This window comes from Tupaia chinensis, unplaced genomic scaffold (assembly GCF_000334495.1).
Source record: "Tupaia chinensis unplaced genomic scaffold, TupChi_1.0 Scaffold000635_1, whole genome shotgun sequence".
NCBI classification, from domain to species: Eukaryota; Metazoa; Chordata; class Mammalia; order Scandentia; family Tupaiidae; genus Tupaia; species Tupaia belangeri.
In genome coordinates this window covers 1,032,454-1,055,108 of record NW_006160155.1, presented here as the reverse complement: position 1 = coordinate 1,055,108, position 22,655 = coordinate 1,032,454, and positions in this window count along the sequence as shown.

Sequence of the window (22,655 nt, the reverse complement as noted above, 5' to 3'; positions counted from 1 at the left end):
TGTGCCCTATAGCCAAAAATCTCACTCAAAAAGAAAAAAAGAAAACAATTCTGTGACAGTAACCTCTGTAAAATTGGGCTTCCACAAAATGCAGCCTGAACATGAAGTCACCTTCAATGAAATAAAAGAAAAAATACAACAGATGAATATATCTATTTTTATCTATGAAAGAAGACCATAGAGAATATGTTCTTCTGATACTTGGATTTCTCAGTTAAAATATGATAATCCTCTTTCCTTATCAATAAATATAAAACACCACCACATTCTTTTGAATAGTTGTATAGTAGTCTGTGAACTTACTCCCATTATTATCCAATCTTTAATTTTTGGATATTGGGACCAGCAATTGGCGTAATGGCTATGTCGCTGGACTCCCATGTAGTCGACCGCAGTTTGAGTCCCAGACCCGGTGGCTTAAATTCACGCCAGAGACGTGTGTGCATGCCCAAGATCCCAAGAGAAGAATGGAGGAGAAGGGATTGCAGCATGGCCATCCCCCCTGGGGGATGATTTCTTGCTTTCTGTCTCTCTGTCTCTGTCTTTCTGGTGAGTGCACGTGCCCTATAGCAAAAACCTCTCAAAAAAAAAAAAAAAAAGCTAGTTTCTGGATATTTTGGGTGTTTTCTGTTGCTATTCGTTGTGAACAAAACTATAATGAATGTCATCATCCATAGATCTTTGTGCCCTTGTTCAACTATTCCCTTAAAATATATTCCTAGAAGAGCAATTACTGGGTCAAATGTATCAATATTTTTAAGACTTTCAGTCCTGCCTTAATGTCTCAAAAAAGATTGGATGAATTCATCCTCCTGCCAGTAGAGTTGAAAGTCCTGTTTCCCTGTACTGTGTGCAATTATTACCGCTATTATTATTTTAAATCTCATGTCACTTGTTTTCACTCCCTGTCTAAGCAGGTAAATGGCTCAGGAAGGCATTCTGACCCACAGTCACACAAACCAACCTCCTCATTGGCTCAGGAGAAACACGGTTAGTTTCATGACATGGTATTAAAACAATTCCAGGGGACCACAGTTGACATAATGGCTATGTCGCTGAACTCCCATGTAGTCAACAGGGTTTTGAGTCCTGGACCCGGTGGCTTAAACTCACGCCAGGCGCATGTGCATGCATGTTCAAGATCCCGAGAGGAGAATGGAGGAGAAGGGATTGCAGTGTGGCCATCTCCCCTGGGGGGGAGGGGTGATTTCTCACTTTCTGTCTCTCTGTCTCTCTCTCTCTGTCTTTCTGGTGAGCTCATATGCCCTATAGTAAAAACCTCTCAAAAACAAAACAAAACAAGTTCCAGAAGGAACCAGCAGATGGCATAATGGTTATGTCGCTGGACTCCCACATAGTTGACTGCGGTTCGAGCGCCAGACCTGATGGCTTAAAACACACCAGGGATGTGTACATGTGTGGCCAGATCATGAAGATCTACATGCTATGTCTTTATAACTTAAATGGCATCAAAATGTTAAGACTATTCTCTACCATGGCATCCTCCTTTGCCTTTCAGCCGCCTTATTCATTACCAGGGGCCTGTATGACTTGGTTTATCCCTGGCAGACACTCAACCCGTGTGTTGGCAGACTAGTTCCCGAAACTATGGGCTCTCCATAGCTCTAGACGAAACAGCTCCCCTGGCAGCTCATCACAATGCCTCAAACTTCTACACTAGTGCACACACTAAGCAGTTAAACATCCAGAGCTGACATTATATGACTTAATTGGATTTTTTAAGGCTTTTCTCTCTTCTTCCCAATGCTCCTCTCTCACCTACTGCCACATCATCCAGTGCCCTTGGCCATCTGATGGCCCTGACATTAGTCACCTCCACCCTGCTCTAACAGGGCCCCTGGAACAGCTTTTGAGTAAATGCAAGAAGGATCCTCCTTCTCCAAACAGACCGAAAAGCTTTCTTAGAGAAAGCAGATATTCCCAAAACTCTGAATAAGAGAAGGAGGCAAAGGGCAAGAGTGCCTTGGGAGAAGACTTTCTGTAGAAGTCAAATAGAGGCCATTAAAATAGTCCTGCCCCCAAAACAGACCCTCGAAATAGGACACACAGCTGATGCTTGATCTGTGTTGGTTGTTTCTCCAAAGAATGGATATTTCCCATTGGTGTGTCCCCGTGGTGACACCTTCTGCTATTTTCCTTTATTCCCTGTGTCCATTTTTTTCTTTCTCCTTAGAAAGTGCCAAGTCCTACGCACCTATCCAGCCCCCACAAAAGCCCCAGAAGAGGGGAAGAAAATTGCTCCCCACTCCCTACAGAAGTCAAGGGAAAAAAAGCCTGACTCTCTTTATGAGAAATCTCCCTTCCCCTTGGACCAGAATAGAGCTCATTTTAATAACTGCTAACATCTGTTGCACCCTTGCAGCTTGCTGGACCCTCTGCTTAGCACTTTGCATACATTACCTCCCTTAAATAATAAATTTCTTCTTAACCAACAAAAAAGTGAGACTCATAGATTTTAAGTGAAGGGCCAAGTGAGGGAAGTCAGGATCAGAATCCAGATCTCTCTTTCTCCAGAGCCCCATATCCTTAAGTACTTTGTTTTGTTGTCTCCGTCTGGTAGATGATCAATAAGTGCAAGGTGAAGAGAAGAAAAAAGAGAGTGAAGAAATGAAGGCGGAAGGAAGGAAACTGTATGTCACTATAGTGCAGAGGAAATAGTGCCATTTATCATCAATACGAAGTAACATGAAAGTAAATGCATTGTGATCATGATGAAAAATATTGATCTGGGGCCAGCAGATGGCACAGTGGTTACATCACTGGACTCCCATATGGCTGACTACAGTTCAAGTCCTAGATCTGGTGGCCTGAAAATCACACCGGGGGGACCAGCAAGTGGCATAATGGTTACATTGCTGGACTCACACATAGTCCACCTGGGTTTGAGTCCCAGACACAGAGGCTTAAAACTCACATTGGGTGCATGTGCATGTCTACCAAAAATCCCAAGAGGAGAATGGAGGAGAAGGGATTGTGGCGTGACCATCCCCCTGGTGGGTGATTCTCGCTTTCTGTTTCTCTGTCTCTGTCTCTCCTACGAGCACATGTGCCCTATAGCAAAATCTCTTTTAAAAAATCGGGGCCAGCAGATGGCGTAATGGCTACATCGCTGGACTCCCATGTAGTCAACCGTAGTTTGAGTCCCGGACCTGGTGGCTTAAACTCACACCGGGCATGTTTGCGTGAATGCCCAAGATCCCAAGAGAAGAATGGAGGAGAAGAGATTGCAGTGTGGCCATCCCCCCTAGAGGGTGATTTCTTGCTTTCTGTCTCTCTGTCTCTCTCTGTCTTTCTGGCAAACACATGCACCCTATAGCAAAAACCTCTCCAAAAACTCACGCTGGGCATGTGTGCTTTCATGACCTAGATCCCAGAAAGAGAATAGAGGAGAAGGAATTGCAACGTGGCCATCCCCCCAGGAGGTGATTCACTTTCCCTCCCACTGCCTCTGTTTCTCTTTCTGGAGAGCGCAAGCACCCTAAGGCAAAAAACCTTTTTTTAAAAAAAAAAACAAAGTTGGGGAACCAGCAGTTAACATAATGGCTATGTCACTGGACTCCCACATAGTCAACCGCGGTTCGCGTCCCAGACCCGGTGGCTTAAAACCCACGCCGGGCGTGTGTGCGTGCGTGCCCAAGATCCCAAGAAGAGAATGGAGGAGGAGGGATTGCAGCGTGGCCATCCCCTCTGGGGGGGTGATTTCTCGCTTTCTGTCTCTATGTCTCTCTCTGTCTGTCTGGCGAGCGCACGTGCCCTATAGTAAGAAAACTCTCAAAAACAAACAAACAAACAAACAAAAACAAACAAAACAAAACAAAAACAAAGTTGGTCTGCATGGCATCTAAAGACATTGATACTACTCCTGGACAATGTTTGATCTCTCTCTCTCTCTCTCTCTTTGTCTATCTTTTTGACAATGTTTGATCTCTAAGGTCCCTTTCTTTTTCTTTTTTCTTTTCTTTTCTCTTTTCTTTTCGTTTCTCTTCTTTTGTGTTCACCAGAAAGAGACAGAGAAAAAGAGAACCTGAGAAAACACAACCATAGGGAATGGTCACACAAAAATTCCTGCTTCATTTCTCCCTCCATTCAGGATGTTGGGCACACACCTGGTGTGTTTTTCAAGCCACTGGGTCTGGGACTCAAACTGCAGAGGCGGTAGGTCATGTGAGATCAGCTCAGATAATCACTAGGCTACAGGCTGGCCCTCTGCAGTCCCTTTCTAATGCAGGATTCTAGACTTTCCAAGGACTAAGTAGTCTGTCTTCTGAAAGAAAACTAGATTCCATGGAGCTTGGGTGCATGGGTAATAAAATACTGAAGGCAAATGCTGGATCTTATTTACCTAAGCACTTAGTCCAGCATCCAGCCCAGGGTTAAGTGTATGGAAGATGAATTATGAGTTCCCTTCCTCTCTCTGGGTATTGGTATCCCCATAAGGAAAAAGAAGGATGAACTAGACAGTCTCAAAGAGTGCTTTTTCTCTGCACAGCATTGTCCACAGTGGTCCTTTCCTTACTGTGTCTCTGGCTTTATGCTTCATCATTCCTTGGTCAGTAGAATTCTAAGGGCAGCTCCCCAAGATTCTCATCCCATGGTTATCCAAGCATGATTCTAGGTACTACTGTTAAAGGACTTTTTGTTTGTTTTTTCATATACAAAGACCAAGTCAGTTCAGGTCAGCTGATCATGTGGTGGTTAAAGCTGCTAACACATGGCCAATCGCATGGTTTAAGTACTGGACTTGGTGGCTTGAAAAACACGCTAGGGATGTGGTTGTATGAGCACATGCAAAATCCTGAAAGGAAAATAGAAGAGAGAGGATTGCAGCAAGGCCATCTCCCATTAGCGGAGAAGGGACATGAAGTGGAGGGGGGGCCTAGTTTCTCACTTTCTCTCTCCCCAGACAACAATTTTTTAAAAAATCAATTGACTTTAAGATACAGAAATTATTCATTTGGGCTTAACTCAATAAGATAAGCCTTTTAAAGGAAGAGAATTTTCTCCAACTGACAGGAAAACAGGAAGTCACAGAGATTCAAAGAATAAAGGGAGGGGCTGCCAGGTGGTGTGGTGGTTAGGGCACTAGATTCTCACATGGTCAACTGCAGTTCAAGTCCTGGCCCTAGCAGCATGAAAATCATAATGAAGAAATGAATGAATATATATGTGTGTGTGTGTGCTATATATTATATATATATATATATATATGTATATATGTATGTGTGTGTGTGTATATATATATATATTTTTTTTTTTTTAAGTGAAAGGAACTCAATGTAAAGGAGATTTTCTGGTGCCGATGGAGAGGGCCAGCATGGAAAGACACAAGAGAGGTCGCTACAAGCTGAGAGTGACCTGCAGCCAACAACCAGCAAGAAGACAGGGGCCTTAGTCCTACAGGTCCCAGGAATTGAAACCGCCAACAACCTAATGAGCTTGGAAGACGATTTTTCCCCAGAGCCTCCAGAAAGACTGATATTCTGACCATGGCCTTGTATAACTGGGTGTTCATATGAAAAAAACAAACAAACAAAAAACCTTAACTCATATCTCACACTTTCTACAGAAATTCACTCTTAAGCATATACCCAATGTAATTAAAAGCAGACATTCACACAAAAATTTGTACATGAATATTCAAACCAGTATTATTCATAGTAACCAAAATTTAAAACAATCCAAATATGGGACCAGGAGATGGCATAGCAGTTACGCTGCTGGACTCCCATGTAGTCGACTGCAGTTCAAGTCTCAGACTGGGTAGCTTAAAATTCATACCAGGTGCGTATGCGTGCATGCCCAAAATCCTGAGAGGAGAATGGAAGAGAAGGGATCACAGCATGGCTACTCCCCCTGAGGGGATGGTTTCTTGCTTTCTGTCTCTGTTTCTCTCTGTCTCTCCTCTGACTGCACCGGCCCCATAACAAAAATCTCTTTAAAAATATTCAAATACGGGGGCCAGCAATTGACGTAATGGCTATGTCGCTGGACTCCCATGTAGTCGATCATGGTTCAAGTCCCAGACCTGGTCGCTTAAACGCACACTGGACGTGTGTGCATGTGTGCAAGATCCCTAGAGGAGCATGGAGGAGAAGGAATTGCGGTGTGGCCATCCCCCCTGGGGGGTGATTTCTCACTTTCTGTCTCTCTATCTCTGTCTTTCTGGCAAGCACACACGCCCTATAGCAAAAACTTCTCCAAAAAAAAAAGAAGTATTACCCATAAAAGGAAAAATGAAAATTTGAATTTTATTAAAATTTTTTGGGGACCAGCAGATGGCATAATGGTTATGTTGCTGGACTCCCACATGGCCGACCATGGTTCAAGTTCCAAACCCAGCAGATTGAAATTCACTCCAGGTATGTGTGCGTGCATGCCCAAAACCCCAAGAGGAGAATGGAGGAGAAGGAATTGCAATGCAACCACTCCCAGGGGGGGTGATTTCTCACTTTTTGTCTCTCTCTGTCTCACCAGCAAGCATACATGCCCTACAGCAAAAATCTCTCTTAAAAAAAAAATTTTAAACTTTTGTTTTGGGGCCAACAAATAGCATAGTGGTTAGGATGCTGGACTCCCACAAGGTTGACTGTGGTTTGAGTCCCAAACTTGGCAGCTTGCTTTCTCACTTTCTCTATGTCTCTCTGGTCAAATTAAAAAGTAATAATAATAAATTAAATTAAACGAATAATGTTTTTTAAACTTTTGCTTTGCCAGAGACACTGTTTAAAAATGCAAAAGCAAGTCATGGACTGGAAGAAAGTATTTGCAAATAATATTTCTGACAAAGAGTTGTGTATGAAATGTATAATAAACACTCAAAATTCAACAATAAGAAAGCAAATAATACAATTTTTTGTATGACAAAAAGTTCTGAACACACACATCTTACTTAAGGAAATATATGGATGACTAATATGCACCTGAAAAGATGCCCAACATAATTAGTCATTAGGGACATGCGAATTAAAACTACCCCAAAATATTATAGCACACCTATAATAAGGGTTAAAATCAAGAAGACTGGCTGACAAATACCAAGCATGGTAAGGATGCAATATAATTAAAATCCTCAAACATTGATACTGGAAATGCAAAATGGTACAACCACTTAGGAAAACAATTTGAAAATTCCTTTAAAGATTAAGCATACACATACAATCTGAACCGACATCCTACTCCTAGGTATTTACCCAAGAGAAATGAAAACTTATGTTTCTAGTAAATGTTCATAAGAGTTGTATTCATAATTACCAAAACCTAGAAGCAACCCAGGCATCTTCCAGCTGACAAATAAATAAACACTGCATAGTACAACCATACAGTTAAATATTATACTGCTCAGCAATGAAAGGAATAAACTATTGAGTCGCACAACATGTATGAATCTTGAATGTATTTTGCTATGGGGAAAAAAAATCAGATCCAGAAGTCTGCATAGGAAAAGGGATACATAATTTCTAGGACTGAAAAGCTGGGGAGAAGGGCCAGCAGGTAGTATGGTGGTTAAGGTGTTTGGACTTCCACATGGCCAAATGTGGTTTGAATCCCAAACCCAGCTGCATGAAAATCATGCCAGGCACATGTACATGCATGCCAATAATCCTGAGAGGAGAGGAGAGGAGAGGAGAAGGCATTGCAGAATGGCCATTCCTCCCAGAGGGCAATGGCTCACTTTCCCTTTCACTGTCTCCCTCTGGCAAGCACACATGCCCTATAACAACAACCTTAAAAATAAAATTGGGGAGAGAGTTAACCGTAAGGGGACGACACAAGGGAATTTTGGAATCAGCATTTTCAGTCAAGACTGTGGTGATGGATATACAACGCAATATGTTTAACAAAATTCATAAGATAGAACACAACAAAAAATGAAGCTTCCTGCATGCAAATTTTTAAAAGTTGACCAGGATGTGAGGAAAACCTAAAAATATATACAAACTATAACAAATGAAGAAGTGAATATTATTTCTATAGCAAAACTATAATACCACATGGAGTTTTAAATATATAGAGAACTAAAATATGTCAAAACAATAGCATAAAAAAATCAGAGGTTGGGGCCAGCAGATGGCACAAAAGTTAAGGCAGCTGGATCCCACATGGCCAAGTCATGGTTCAAGTCTCAGATCCAGCAATTCTACTTGTGGGCATATACTCAAAAGAATTTAAAAGAGGATCTCAAAAAAATTTGTATATGAATATTTATAACAGCATTATTCACAATAACTAAAATATGACAGAAACCCACCTGACCATCAGCAGACAAATGAAAAATAAAAATGTAGCACATACTTATCATGGGATATCACCTGGCCTTTAAAAATAAGGAAATTCTGACACATGCTACAACATGGATGAACCTTGAATAAGTTATGTTGAGTGAAATAAACCTCAGATAGACACAAAATGACAAAGAGTTAAATAATGTATGAACCCACTTCTCAGAAGTATCTAGAGTAGTCAAATTCATAGAGACAGAGAGTGAAATGGTAGTTTCCAGGGACTATGGGAGGAAGAAGAGGTTATTGTTTAATAGGTATAAAGTTTCAGTTTTGCAAGATGAAGAGTTCTAGAGATATGAAGAATTTGCATGTATATAACACAACTGAACTTAAAAATGAATACATTGGTAAATTTTATGGTCTTTGTATTTTACTAAGTTTTTAATTTTTTATTTAAAAAAAAGGTAAACAGGGGCCAACAGGTGGCATAGTAGTTAAAATGCTGGATTCCACATGGCTGACCACAGTTCAAATCCTAGATCCAGTGACTTGAAAATTATGTCAGGTGCATGTGCATAACCAAAGTCTTGCAAGGAAAATGGAGGACAAGGGATTGCTGCATGACCATCACCCCTGGGCTGTGATTATCACTTTCCCTCTCTCTGTTTCTCTCTGTCTCTCTCCAGAGTGCACACACACTATGGGGAAAAAAAAAACTTAAAAAAATAAAAGAGAAAGAGAGCGGAGAGTGGGAACCAGCAGTTAGCGTAATGGCTATGTCGCTGGACTCCCACGTAGTCGACCGTGGTTCGTGTCCCGGACCCGGTGGCTTAAAACTCACGCCGGGCACGTGTGCGTACGTGCCCAAGATCCCGAGAGGAGAATGGAGGAGAAGGGATTGCGGCGTGACCATCCCCCCTGGGGGGTGATTTCTCGCTTTCTGTCTCTATGTCTCTCTCTGTCTGTCTGGCGAGCGCACACGCCCTATAGCGAAAAAAAAAAAAACCTCTCCAAAAAGAGAGCGGAGAGAGAAAGACTCAAGGCGTGTGCACATGTGTGGCCAAAATCCCAAGAGAATGGAGAAGGGATTGTAGCATGGTCATCCCCTGGGGGGGGGGGCCTAGGTTTCTCACTTTCTCTGTCTACAGGGAGTGCACATATCTTATGGGGAAAAGATGGGGAAAAATAAAGAAAATTAAAAATAAATAAAACATAACCAGGGTTGGCCCTGTAACACAGTGGTTAAACCTTGTGCGTGAGGAACTGGATTCTACATACCTACGTAGTTCAAATCCCGGCCCTAATGACTGGAGAGACATACCAGGGACATGTGCATGTGTGCCCAGAATCATGATGAGATAGAGAAATGGATGAAGAAAAAGTCTCATCATGAAGTATAACCAGGCCTCACTGAGAAGATGCTTTCTCTCTCTCTCTCTCTCTCCTCTCCCCAGTGTCTGGACTGGGGAAATTATTTTTTAAAAAGATAACCAAGGCCAGCTCCATAAAACAGAAGGTAAGTTCAGTGCAGAGGAAGCTGGATTCCACATGGTTGACCAGGATTCAAGTCCCAGCCCTGATGGGTTGTAAAAAGATGCTGGGCATGTATACTTGGACCCGAGATGCTAATAAAATGGAGAACTACCGTAGTGTGACCAGGCCCTGCTGTGGGGGTACATGCTCTCTTTCTCTCTCCCTCCTTACACATGCAGGAACCCTCTGGCATAAACAATTTTTAAATTAGAAGGTAATCAGTTGGGTCAGCAAGTAGCATGGAGATTAAGGCACTGGACCCCACATGGCCAGTTTTGTGCTTCTAGTCCCAGATTCGGAGGCTTGAGAATCACATTGAGCGTGTGTGCATGTGTGCCCAAAATTCTGAGGAGAGTGGAGGAGAAGGGATTGAAACATGGTGATCCAAGTGATTTCTCACTTTTTCTCTACCTCTCTCTTTCTCTCCTGTCTTTATCTCTCTGGTGAGCACATAAGCCCAATAGCAAAAAAAAAAAAAAAAAAATTCAAAAGATAAATGGTTAATTTTCAAATATTTGGAAATCAAACAATATGCTTTTAAATAAAAGAAAAAAGTATGATGTGGTCACAATGTGATTTTTTTTTTTGAGAGAGAGAGAGATTTTTGCTATAAGGGCCTATGTACTCACTGAAGAGAGAGAGAGACAGACAAAACGCGAGAAATCACCCCCTCCCCCCCAGGGAGCGTGGCCACACTGCAATCCCTTCTCCATTCTCCTCTCAGGATCTGCTGTCCTATCTGCTGGCCCCCGCAATGTGATCTTAACTAGTATGTTACACTTCTTATTTGAGGATCAATATATATAAAGACAATTTTTAAAAATTACACGAGGGCAAGTGTGCTTGCCAGAGAGAGATGGAGAAACAGAGAAAGAAAGAGACCAAAATAGGGTGTGGTCACTCCACAATTCCTTCTCCTCCATTTCTCCAACCTGTCAAAACTTAAAACATGTTTAGACATGCAACTGGCATGTTTGTTTGAAAGAACTGAGACATGACCATTCTTCATGGGTGGTGCTTTCTCCACTCCCTGTCTCTCTGTCTCTCTCTGGTGAGAACATGTACCCTCTAGCACACACACACACAAAAGGGAAAACAAAAAGGAAAATAAAATACATTTTTGTTTGTTCATTTTGGTTTTTGGTTTTGTTTCTTTAGTTTTGCACATGTGTGAGAGAAAGAGAGAGATAAAGTGAGAAAACAACTCCTAGGGTTCCTTCTCTCAGGTTTTACACACACATGCACATGCACCTGCACCCTGCATGTTTTTCAAGCCACCAGGTCTGGGACTCAAACCACACAGTCAGCTATGTGGGAGCCAGCCACCCTCACCACCACACCACTGGCAGGACCCACAACTAGCACTTTTCCCAAGCTGCTAGGGCTGCAAATTTAACCACAGTCAACCATGAGGGATTCTGCTCCTTTAACCACTAGGCTACAGGGCTAGCCCTAAAGAAATTTCTTAATGAAATAGTGCTATTATATACAACTTTAATTTATATTTGGTTGGTTATCCAAAAAGTTTATTAATTTGTGTTATAAGATTTGGAGAGGGCCTTTTTGGATTTATAAAAATAAAGTATAAAAAAAAATATCAGAACCTGACATCATTCACCACCTGTAAGGAAAGGAATGAGGAAGATTCCTTCTCGAATGATAGTTTATAAGAATATTGTGATAGTTATAGCACTTAGATAACATTTAATGGTATTTTTAAGTATGTAAAGTAAATTAAAGCAGGAAATAACAAAAGACATCCTTATAAATTTTATTTGAATTTAAAATATACAATGATACATTATTTAGCAATATTTTCAGTTAGAGGGAAGGCCTTTTTTCTCCCTCATAGTTCATTGTTTTCTATATATTTGTTTTTCCTGCAGAAAATTACAACTTTAATAAATTACTTATACTTATACTTATTCTAGCTTTTGGATTACTTAGGGTATAATGAAATTTTTAAATAATTTTTTGAGAGTTTTTTGCTGGTGCACATGCACTCGCCAGAAAGCCAGAGAGAGACAGAGAGACAGAAAGCAAGAAATCATCCCCTGAGGGGATGGCAATGCCATAATCCCTTCTCCTCCATTTCCCTCTCGGGATTTTGGGCATGCACAGACATGCGCCAGGCCTGAGTTTAAGCCACCAGGTCCAAGACTCGAACTGGGTTCAACTACATGGGAGTCCAGCAACATAGCCTTTACTCCAACTGGTAGTCCCAATTTTTAAATAATTTTTTTGAGAGGTTTTTCACTATAGGGCGCGTGCGCTCACCAGACAGAGAGAGACAGAGAGACAGAAAGCTAGAAATCACCCCCAGAGGGGATGGCCACACCGCAATCCCTTCTCCTCCATTCTCCTCTCGGGATCTTGGGCATGCACGCACACACGTCTGGCGTGGGTTTTAAGCCACCGGGTCCGGGACGCGAACTGCGGTCGACTACGTGGAAGTCCAGCGACATAGCCATTACGCTAACTGCTGGTTCCCCCAATTTTTAAATAATTTTTAAACAAATCCTTCACATGTTAAAATTATTTCTGGAGTTTTGTGATTCCCCCCCCCCCATTATCTTCTAATTTTTATAGGTATACTCCCAATGTAAAATCATTTTTCTTGCTACTTGTCTTTGTTGAGTCTTTCCAAAATTCTCAATTTATTCAATAGTCAACACAAAAAATATTTGTTTAGGGGGCAGCCTATTATCTGGTAATTAAGGCAGCTCAACCCCACATGGCCAATTGCACATCTTGAGTCCCAGATACAGTGGCTTGAGAAACATGCTTATCACATGTGCATGTGTGCCCAAAATCTTGAATGGAGGGAGAGATGGAGGAGAAAGGATTGAGGCATGACTATTCTCCATGGGTGGTGCTTTCTCCACTCCCTCTCTCTCTGTCTCTCTCTGATGAGAACAAGTACCCTCTAGCACCAAAGAAAAAAGGAAAATATTTTTTGTTTTAGTCATGTTTTATTGATTTATATTGTATTTAAATAAATAAATTACATAATTAAAATTAGAAGTGCAACTTGCATAAACAGTTTTTGGAACACACACAACTGATTTCTTGTAAGCATACAGCACAACTGGTAGACATGTTGAATACCAGTTACAAGTGTTTATTGTACTTAAGGCCTCACTCCACATGTTTTACAGAGAGAATGAAGAAATATTTAAATGGAATTTGATTAACGGATCTTCTACTGTACATTTGAAGATGATGATGTCTTCACTAATAACCAAGTTTACTAAAGGGGAGTCTCGCTGGGCCTGTTTTAATGAATAATGATACAAATTAGTAGCTAGCAAGATGAATTTGAAAACAGACAAAATGCTTGAGGCTTTAGACTCAGTAAGTTATTTTAAGTAGTTTAAACATACTCTCTGCAATCTCGTTTATGCTGTTCTAGTCACTGGTAAACACAACACTTTCTTTCCAGAAGCCAAAAATAACCTCCTATCTGTAAATCTTAGCCATTCTCACTCTCTGAGGTGAGAGGCTCTTTGGTCTTTAATAGACTAGAAGCTCTGTGAGAGTAAGGACCAAATGTGCCTTGCACGGCACAACATTCCTAGTAATGCAAGGTGGGTGATCAAACACTGCTTGAATGCATGCAGGAATAAATGAATGAATGAATACTTGCAGAAAATAATATGGGGCCCATATTCAACATTAGATTGCCTGTTCATTTCAGACAGAGGCAGGGGTGAGTTAAAGAAGAGTCAGGTGCAAGGCTTGGGTAGGGCAGGAGGAAATCAAAAGCAATTCTATCTGGTCAGGCCCACTTTGCCAGACTTGTCTTGGATTTACGTGAGGCAATGTGAACCCAAGCAGCCTGGCTGCTCACTGCCCCCATTCTCCATGACTCATACCCTCACCAACCCCTATCACTAACCTATGGGGTATAGGTTATACCTGGGGTTAACTTAACCCAGACTGGGGCCACAGTGAATACATTTGCGGCATACTGTTGGCCTTGGCTTCACCCAGTTGTTTCCCTCACCTGAATTTCTCCCCTGACCTTGCCAACTCTTCCAAGGCAGAGTCAGTCATCTGTGAAAAGACCTAGATGAGGAGCACTGCTCAAGCCTGTTTGAATCAATCATATTTTATTGGAAATTTATACTGAAAACATGGACGACAAAGATGTTTAGTAAAAAACAGAAGCAGATGCTCAAAAGAGATACCAAGGTGCTTCTGACTTCTAGCATGATGGAGTTAGGAAGTATACAAAAACTTTCCCAAAAAAAGAGCTATAAAGCTAAACAAAATTATTAAAAACATCTATTTCAGCACTCTGAAATTCTTCAAAGACATTCAAAAACTGAGAAACACTTTTTTTTTTTTTTAGTTGCCAGCAGGTGCATGTGCTCACCAGAGACAGAAAGAGACTTAGAGAGAGAATAAGAGGGGAAAAGCACCCTTCAATGGTGGGTAATCTATCTACAATCCCTCCTCCTCCATTTTTCCATACTCTTGGGATTTGGAGCACACATGCACACACACATGCACCCCGTATATATTTCGAGCAGCCACAGCCTGAATTCAAACCATGGTTGCTCATGTGAAATCTAGCTCTCTTAACTACTAAGCTATGGGACTGGCCTGAGAAACATTTATTAATGAAAAATTCTGGGGCTGGACTTGTGGCCTACTGGTTAAGGAAGCTGGGTTCCACATGACTCACCACAGTTCAAATCCCAACTCATAGACTGAAAAACACATCAGACACACATGTTTTCATACTCCAAATCCCAGCAGGATGGATAAATGGAGGAGAAGAGATTGCAGTGTGACCACATCTCATTGTGGGGGACCTTTCTACCTCTCTCTGTTTCTGGTGGATGTGCTTTGGTAATTTAAAAAACAACAACAAAAACAAAAACAACAACAACAAAAAAACCACTCACACACAAACTTTTGAGCTTTGGCTAAAAACAGCACAAGACTATGACTGTTCACACCCATTTCCCTTCATGACAACTAGCAGCTTCACCATCGATGTTGGAAGAGCCATATCTGATTGAGAGCATAGTTAGGTGAAGTGGCAAACCAACTGGAAAGATCCTACTTCTATTAACTGAGATTGAAAGTGTGCTCCAGGTAAGCAAAGAACTGATATAATGGTGGAGTAAAAACCAAAGGCATCTACACACCCCTGGTCAACAGAGCCTGCGTATACGTGCAGAGAAGATGGAAGACAATATTAAGTGTAACAACATACCTATAATCAATGTCTTAGAAGAAGAGAAAATAGAGTGAGACAGAAAAAGATTTAATAAGATATCTTCCTAAATGTTATGAAAAACATTCACAATCCAAGAGACTCAGTAAACCCCAAGCAGGATAAATACAAAGATATCCACACCTAGATCCACATAGTCAAACTGTTGAAAGCCTAAGACGAAGAAAAATTCTTGGAAACAGCAAGAGAAACACATGTCCAGAATACTATAATAAAACAGCTAACTTCTCATCAGAAGTAATGGAGGTCAGAAAGCAATGGAATGACATATTCAGTGTTAGAGAAAAAGGGAAACATTCAACTAAGAACTCTGTATCCAGATAAAATAATTATTCAACATGGACATGAAATAGACATTCTCAGATAAAGACTATTTTTTTCTAGTGTACCTGCCTTAATAAAAAATAATAAGTAAAGTCTTTTGAGCTCAAAGGAAGTGGCCCTAGATGATACCCTAAATCGGCAAAAGGAAACAGTGCCTGAAATGATAAATATGTGAGTGAATATAAAAGACTCTTTGTGTAAATTTTTTTCTATTTCTTCTCTTAGCAGCTTTTAAAAACACAAGACTGTAGTAAGAAGTAATTAACATTGTATTGTTGGATTTATAACAGATATGGATATAATATATATGGCAATGATAGTACAAAGGAAAAGGGAAGAAATTGAGATGTATTGGAAGAAAGTTTCTGTGTTTTTTCAGATAAGTTAATAGTATTAGCTTACTATTAATAAGCTAATAGTATCTAAAATAGATTGTGATGAGTTAAATGCAATTCTCATTCCTAGAGCATCCACTGAGAAAATAATTTAAAATAACACAGCCCACCAAAATCAAGAAAGGTGTCACAATTTTTAAACTAAAAATAATTATTTAACACAAAATAAGGTAGTAAAGGTTGAACAAAAACAACACACAAACAAAAAAATGGGACAAATAGAAAAACGAGAGATGAAAATTTAGCCAATCAATCAATACATTAAAAGGTAATAGATTGGGGCCAGTAGGTGGCATGGTGGTTAAGGCAATTGATTCCCACATGGCTAGCGGCAATTTGAGTCCCAGACTCGGGAACTTGAAAAATTATGCCAGGTATGTGTGTGTGTATGCCCAAAATCTCAAGAGGAGAATGGAGGAGAAGGGATTGCAGCATGGCCATCCTCCCTGGGGAGTGATTTCACACTTCCTTTTTCTCTCTTTCTCTCTCTCACAAGTGCACATGCCCTATAACAAATTTTAAAAAAAAGGCAGAGATTGGTAGACTGGAGAAAAAAGCAAGATCCAACCAAATAAATCTATCAACTAGAGTCATAACATAGATTTAAAGACAAGAAAAAGATTGAAAGTTCAAAAAAATGCAGAAAGCTGTCCTAAGCAAACATTAACCACAAAAGAGTTGAAGTCTATTTTACTGTCATGCAAAATAAACTTTAAAATAAGAAATATTATCAGAGACAAAGATAGACATTCTATAATGATAACATGGCTAATAAATTAGGAGGTGACAATTATAAATACATGTGCATTTAACATGGAGCTCCAAAATACTAAAGACAAGGCATAAAGAAAAAAATGCATGAAGCAAAAACTGGTGAAATTGAAAGGAAAAATAGATAAGCTAACAATCACAATTGGAGATTTCAATACCTCACTAAGAGCAGGAAACGTATTGACAAAAACCAGTGCTAATTCATGATTTAAAAAATAAAAAGTTATGTTGAGGCACTTGGATATTCATATGCAAAAAAATTAAACTTACTCTTGCCTCAAAAATGATAAACAAAAATTAACTCCAAATAGATCATAGTCACAAAGCTAAACATAGAGGTAGCATGACCCAATAATCCCACTCCTATGTATATGCCTAAGAGAATTAGAATCATATGTCCACTCCAAAACTCATACACAAATGATCATAGCAACATTACTCATAATATACAAAAACAGAGACAACCAAAATGTCCACCAACTAAGAAATAGATAAATAAAATGTTGTGAATCCATACAATGGAGTACTATTTGGCCATAAAAAGGAATGAAGTTCTCATACATGCTAAAACATGGACAAATCTTGAAAACATTCTGCTGAGTGAAAGAAGTCAGACACAAAAGGCCACATATTGTAGGATTCCATTAATATGGAATGTCTAGAATAGGCAAGTCCTTAGGGACAGGAAGTAGATTAGCAATTTCCAATGACTGGAGGGAGAATCAGGTAGTGATTATGAATGAGTACGGGTTTCTTTCTGATGATAAAAATGTTCTGGAATTTGATAGTGGTGCTATTTCCAGAACACAATTTTGTGAATATACTAAAAAACACAGAATTTTACTGTTTAAAAGTGTAGATTTTGGTACCAGTTTATGGCATATGGTTATGTTGCTGGACTCCCATGTAGTTGATGGCAGTTTGAGTCCAAGACCGGTGGTTTTAAACCTCACAACAGGCACGTGCTCAAAATCCCAAGAGGAGAATGGAGGAGAAGGGATTGTGACTTGGCCATTCCCCCCTAGGGGGGGAAATTTCTCACTTTCTTTCTCTCTGTCTCTTCGAGGAGCACACTCACCTTATAGCAAAAAATCTCTCTTAAAAAAAAAGTATAGATTTAATGAATATGAATTATATCTCAATATATTCCTTAATAGGTCATAGACATAAGTGTAGAACCTGGCTGCTTAGGGTTGGGGCTAGGACTGAAATTGAGCACTAACTGGAAATGGGTTCCAGAGAATTTTTTTGGGATGATGGAAATGTTCTAAAATTGGACTGTGGTCATGGTCACACATTATAAATTTACTAAAAATCATTGGATTGTTCATTTGTATTGGGTGATCATGTGGTATGTAGATTTTACTGCAATAAAGTTATGTTTAAAGTGAACCCACTGAAAACAGAAATCAAAATACAGTGGGAGAAAAATTGGGGTGGGAATTTAACATTAAATGAAGAAGGGAGATGGGGGTACTGGAGTAGTCAGTCTTCCATTTCTTGACCTTACTGTGGATTGCAGCTTGTGAACATGCACTGAGCTGTGCTCTTACCATATGCACACTTTTTTGTATATATTTCATACCACCATAAAAAGATTTTTAGCTGGGACCAGCAGTTGGCGCAATGGCTATGTCATTGGACTCCCATGTAGTCGACTGCAGTTCCAGTCCTGGATCCGGTAGCTTAAACTCACGCCGGGCGCGTGTGGGTGTGTGCCCAAGATCCCAGGAGAAGAATGGAGGAGAAGGGATTGCAGCGTGGCCATCCCCCCTAGGGGGTGATTTCTCACTTTCTGTCTTTCTGTCTCTGTCTTCTGGCGAGCGCATGAGCCCTATAGCAAAAACCTTTCCAAAAAAAAAAAAAAAAAAGATTTTTAGGGGCCAAAAGATGGCGTAGTGATTATGTCACTGGATTCCCACACAGCTGACTGTGGTTCAAATCCCAAATCTGGTGGCTTAAAACTCACGCTGGGCATGTGTGAATGAATGCACATCCAAAATCCCAGGAGAACGGAGGAGAAAGGATTGTGGTATGGCCATCCCCCTGGGGGTGCTTTCTCACTTTCCCTTGCTGTCTCTGTCTCTCTCTTTCGCGAGTGCATGTACCTGAAGGGGGAAAAAAAAAAACTCTTTAAAGAAAAAGATTTTAAAATAGGATCAGGCAGTAGCAGCAACTGGACCCACATGGGATAGGTCCTAGGTTTGTGTCCTACGACCCCCCTGAGTATGCTGGGTGACACACATGTCCTCTGGTCCTGGCCAGCTAAGCTGGGGGATAGGCATGAAGACCCTGTTGAGGGTGGCTGTCTCTGACTGTGTATTTGTCTCTTGTGGAAGAAATGAATGAATAAAGGTTCTGGTAGGAATCACAGGCAGGATAACATTTTAAGCAGGGATAGAATTTGCTTTGGGGGAAGCTCACTGTGACTGGAACAAGGAGACTTCCTCCTCTGAGTCTGTGGCCCTCTACTCAGTTGGTATCTACCGTTCCTCTCCCTATGGCTCTCTCCTCTGCATTCTTCTCTTTTTTCTCTGTGTTTTCACATCTGGGTCTCTGCTTTCAGCCTGTGGATTTCTTTCCATTTCTCTCTCAAGTGGCCATTTCTTGAAGATGTCCCTCTATGTTCTTTTTCTTATCTGTCCCCAGTTTTCAAATTCCATCTCCAGAAGTCATTCTTCTCCAGAACGCCAGCCCCACCCAGGCTTGGGTCCTTCATAAAGTAACTTAGGATTTAATCCTGAACACCAAGCTCTTCTGAACCCTCTCCAGCATTCAGATGAGACCTCTGGAGGAAGAAGAGTGTCAGAGCCACTCTCTACTGGTCCCAGAGGGAGTGCGCCACCAGCCCCCGGGGCCTGCATGGACCCAATGAGCTGGAACACCACACTCTGCTCTCAGACATCCTGATGCTGCTCACAGCAGATGGGGCTCCTGGCTGGGAAGCCACTGCCCTTCCAGCCTCCTCCAGGAAAGCCTCCTGCCCAGTTGCACATGCCTCTGACCTCCTGCTCCCAAGTGCTTCCTGGCATCTGCCCACCCTCCCCAGGGACTGGACAACTGGGTCAGGGAGGAACAGCCCGTCTACCACGCTGAGCCTGGGACTTCTTTCCCAGATGAGTCTCTCTCCTGGGACAGCAGGGTCAAGCTGGTCCTCTGGACATGACCTCGGAGATGTGCAGCAAGGGCCCGTCCCAATTTCCCACCACGGAGCTATAATTAGGTTTGTTAACATACAGTCGACTGTAGTCTTGTTGACTAGGAACTTAATCACGTTACTATTGAGTTCCTGTACGCATTGCTCGGGGTGACTGTTTTACTTGTAGAGTTATAGCCAAGCCCAACGGGAGGAAATTAGCTTTGGACACAAGTTTCGAGGGGGGTTCTTTTTCCTTCTGACTTTGTCTCCCCCCTCCCCTTCCATGTGAAAATATTTAGCAAACAGTGACAATGATGAAAAACAGTAGGAAACAAAATGTTCTACATTAGTATAAAACATGAAAAATGCAGCAAGGACCCTTAGCGGTACAACATGTGTTATGCTGGCTGGCAGTCCATTAGCTCTGATAGACATTTCACTTACCTAAGTCAAATATAACAGTCTAGTATTCATTAATATAAGAAGGGGCTGTGGAATCAGAGCTACCATCTGGCTGGGCCGACAGAATAATCTACAACTCATGATTAGGTCTAAGGAGTGGGGTTTCACTTTAATCTTTCTCATTGCTCGAAATTTCCATCTGCGCAGTTCGGCACATCATTTTTCTTCAAGACAAATGTGCTGTTTTTCATGTTCCAAAATTAGATCAGAAGAAAACGATTAATCATGTCACGGCCTGGGAAAGGAAACAAAGCTCCGATATTCTCCTCCTCTCCCCTCCCCCCTTCTCCCTCCCCCACTCTCACCCTCACCTCCAGCCGGTGCCCCCCTCCCGGCCCCCCAGCCCTGGACGGTTGCAAGTTTCGCTTTTTTCCCAACCTCTGGGCCCCCCCCAGCCGGTGCCCCCCTCCCGGCCCCCCAGCCCTGGACGGTTGCAAGTTTCGCTTTTTCCCCAACCTCTGGGTTTCAGCGCAACTTTGGGAGACGCCACGGCCAGCCAAGAAGAGGAGGGTGGGACTGCAGCACCGGGGCGCTGCCGCTGGCCGGGAGTGACAAAAAGGGCCGGGCGCCTGCCCCCGCGTCCCCCGCCCGCGCCGCCACAGCCCTGTCTGTCAGCCGGCTCGCAAGTCATAACAAATCCCTGGCGCGGAGCTGAAGCTGAGCATTTGCCGGAGCGTCATGGGGATGATGAATGACCCGCAGGCCTTTGAAGTGCTCTGCCAGTTCAGCTGGGTCCGCGGTGCTGACAGAGAAATATACACAACAGCGTAACCAATAATGAGAACATTAAACATTCCTGCGCCGTGACAGGCTGACAGAAAAACCCGGGCCCGCATCAATCATCGCGCAGATAGAACCTTGACAATTGGCCCCTCACCGACACCTCCCCTGCGCCCCCTCCCGGGGCTCCCCCCTCGTCCTCGCTCTCGGGGCTCCCTCTTCCTTTCTCCCTGGCCCGCGGCCCCTCCTCTCCCTTCCCCTCCCTTCCCTTCTCTTCCTCCCTAGTTCGCCTCCCTCGCCTCCCCCTTCTCGCTGTCCCCTGCTCTGCAGTGACTGCCTTTAGGGCCTCCCAGAGGTCAAGTGAGGTTTGGGCCACATCCATTTTTGTGAGGCTGCCCGTGGGTGGAACAATGAAGAGATGCCACATCAGAGCAGAAGTGTGAAGTCCTTCAAGTTTATAGTTAGCAATTTGTGGCTTTGGCCCCATGCAAAAATAATAATACAATTACTCCAGTCAAATCTCATTTGGAAATATCAAAAGTCTCAAGCCAGGCCCTTGGGGAAAGTGAGACCCTACCTCCCTCCTCTTCTGCGGGAGGTTCTCTTTGGGTGACTTTGGCAAGGGACACTTTTCTTTGTGCCAGCCTCACCTCAGCCTCTTTCTTTTCAACTGGGCTTATCTGACGGGATCTGATTCCTGGCCTGTCTGAAAGGGAAAAAACAGCAGAGAAACACAGATCTCTTCCTTTTCCTCCACCAGGAAATGAAATCGGCCCAGATAAGGCGTGCTGAAGGGACCTTCACCCACTTCCCTGAGAAGAGCCGATGACCTCTCAGCCACTCTCTGGGTCCTGTGGATCCTCTCTGGATTGGCTTTAGGCCCCACTTTCCTGCGCTGAGCCCCCACTCCCTGCTTGTGAAACGAGGTGGTCCCCACCCCATTCACATACAGACTATCCCTCCCAAGCCCAGTCCCTATCCCCACTTCCTGACCAGGGAGGGTTCATGGAAAGCCCTGGGCTGGAGCTCAGAAGCTAAGATGCTAGGCCTAGCCATGAGAACTTGGATGAGTCCAGAACTTTCCAGGACCACAACATGGGACTAGAAGCCCCTGCCTCTGGGCTCTTTTGTATCTCTCTACATTCTCCAAATGCAAAGGGTTATTTTTTTCTCCTCCTTTTATTCTTGGAACTTTTTTTTTCTTTCCTGTTTGGGTCTTTGAGGAGAGATGGAACTCCTTGACTTTCCAAAAAGTAATGCAAATCTCCCGACAAATTACACACGCACACAAAGGGGGTGCACGCAGGAGCGGGAGGGCGGCTCAGTGGTCATCCAAAGTTGGAAGGTGTTATGAAGAGTCTGGCAGAAACTATGGGGAGGAGATAGGGAAGCCAGTGCCTGTGCTCTTAGAAAGACTCGATTGACATGACACTTCAAATGCGCTTGTATAGTGGGTCAGCAGGGCCCTATCAGAGGGCATCTGTTAAAGCAACATCTATGCCACACTCTAGAGAATCTTGTCCCTTCCCTTCTGCCCTCCTGGAAAGGCCAGCTCTATTCCCATGGCTTCCAGGAGGCTTATTTGCTTGTCCTGGCCCACGAAGGCCATGCCCTCCTCTGATGTCCTAGGACCCCTGGCCTAGATGGACATCCCACCTGCACAGCTAGGCCTGAAGCTACTTGAAGTCAGGTATGGAGCCGTGCTTTGCTATTACCTGGGCTACATGAGAGTAGTGGGATATCTTGTTCTGAAATGCCTGCCCCATTCCCAGCCCCCTTCTCTAAGGAACTGCTGGAGGAGAAGACCTCAGGTGCCATGT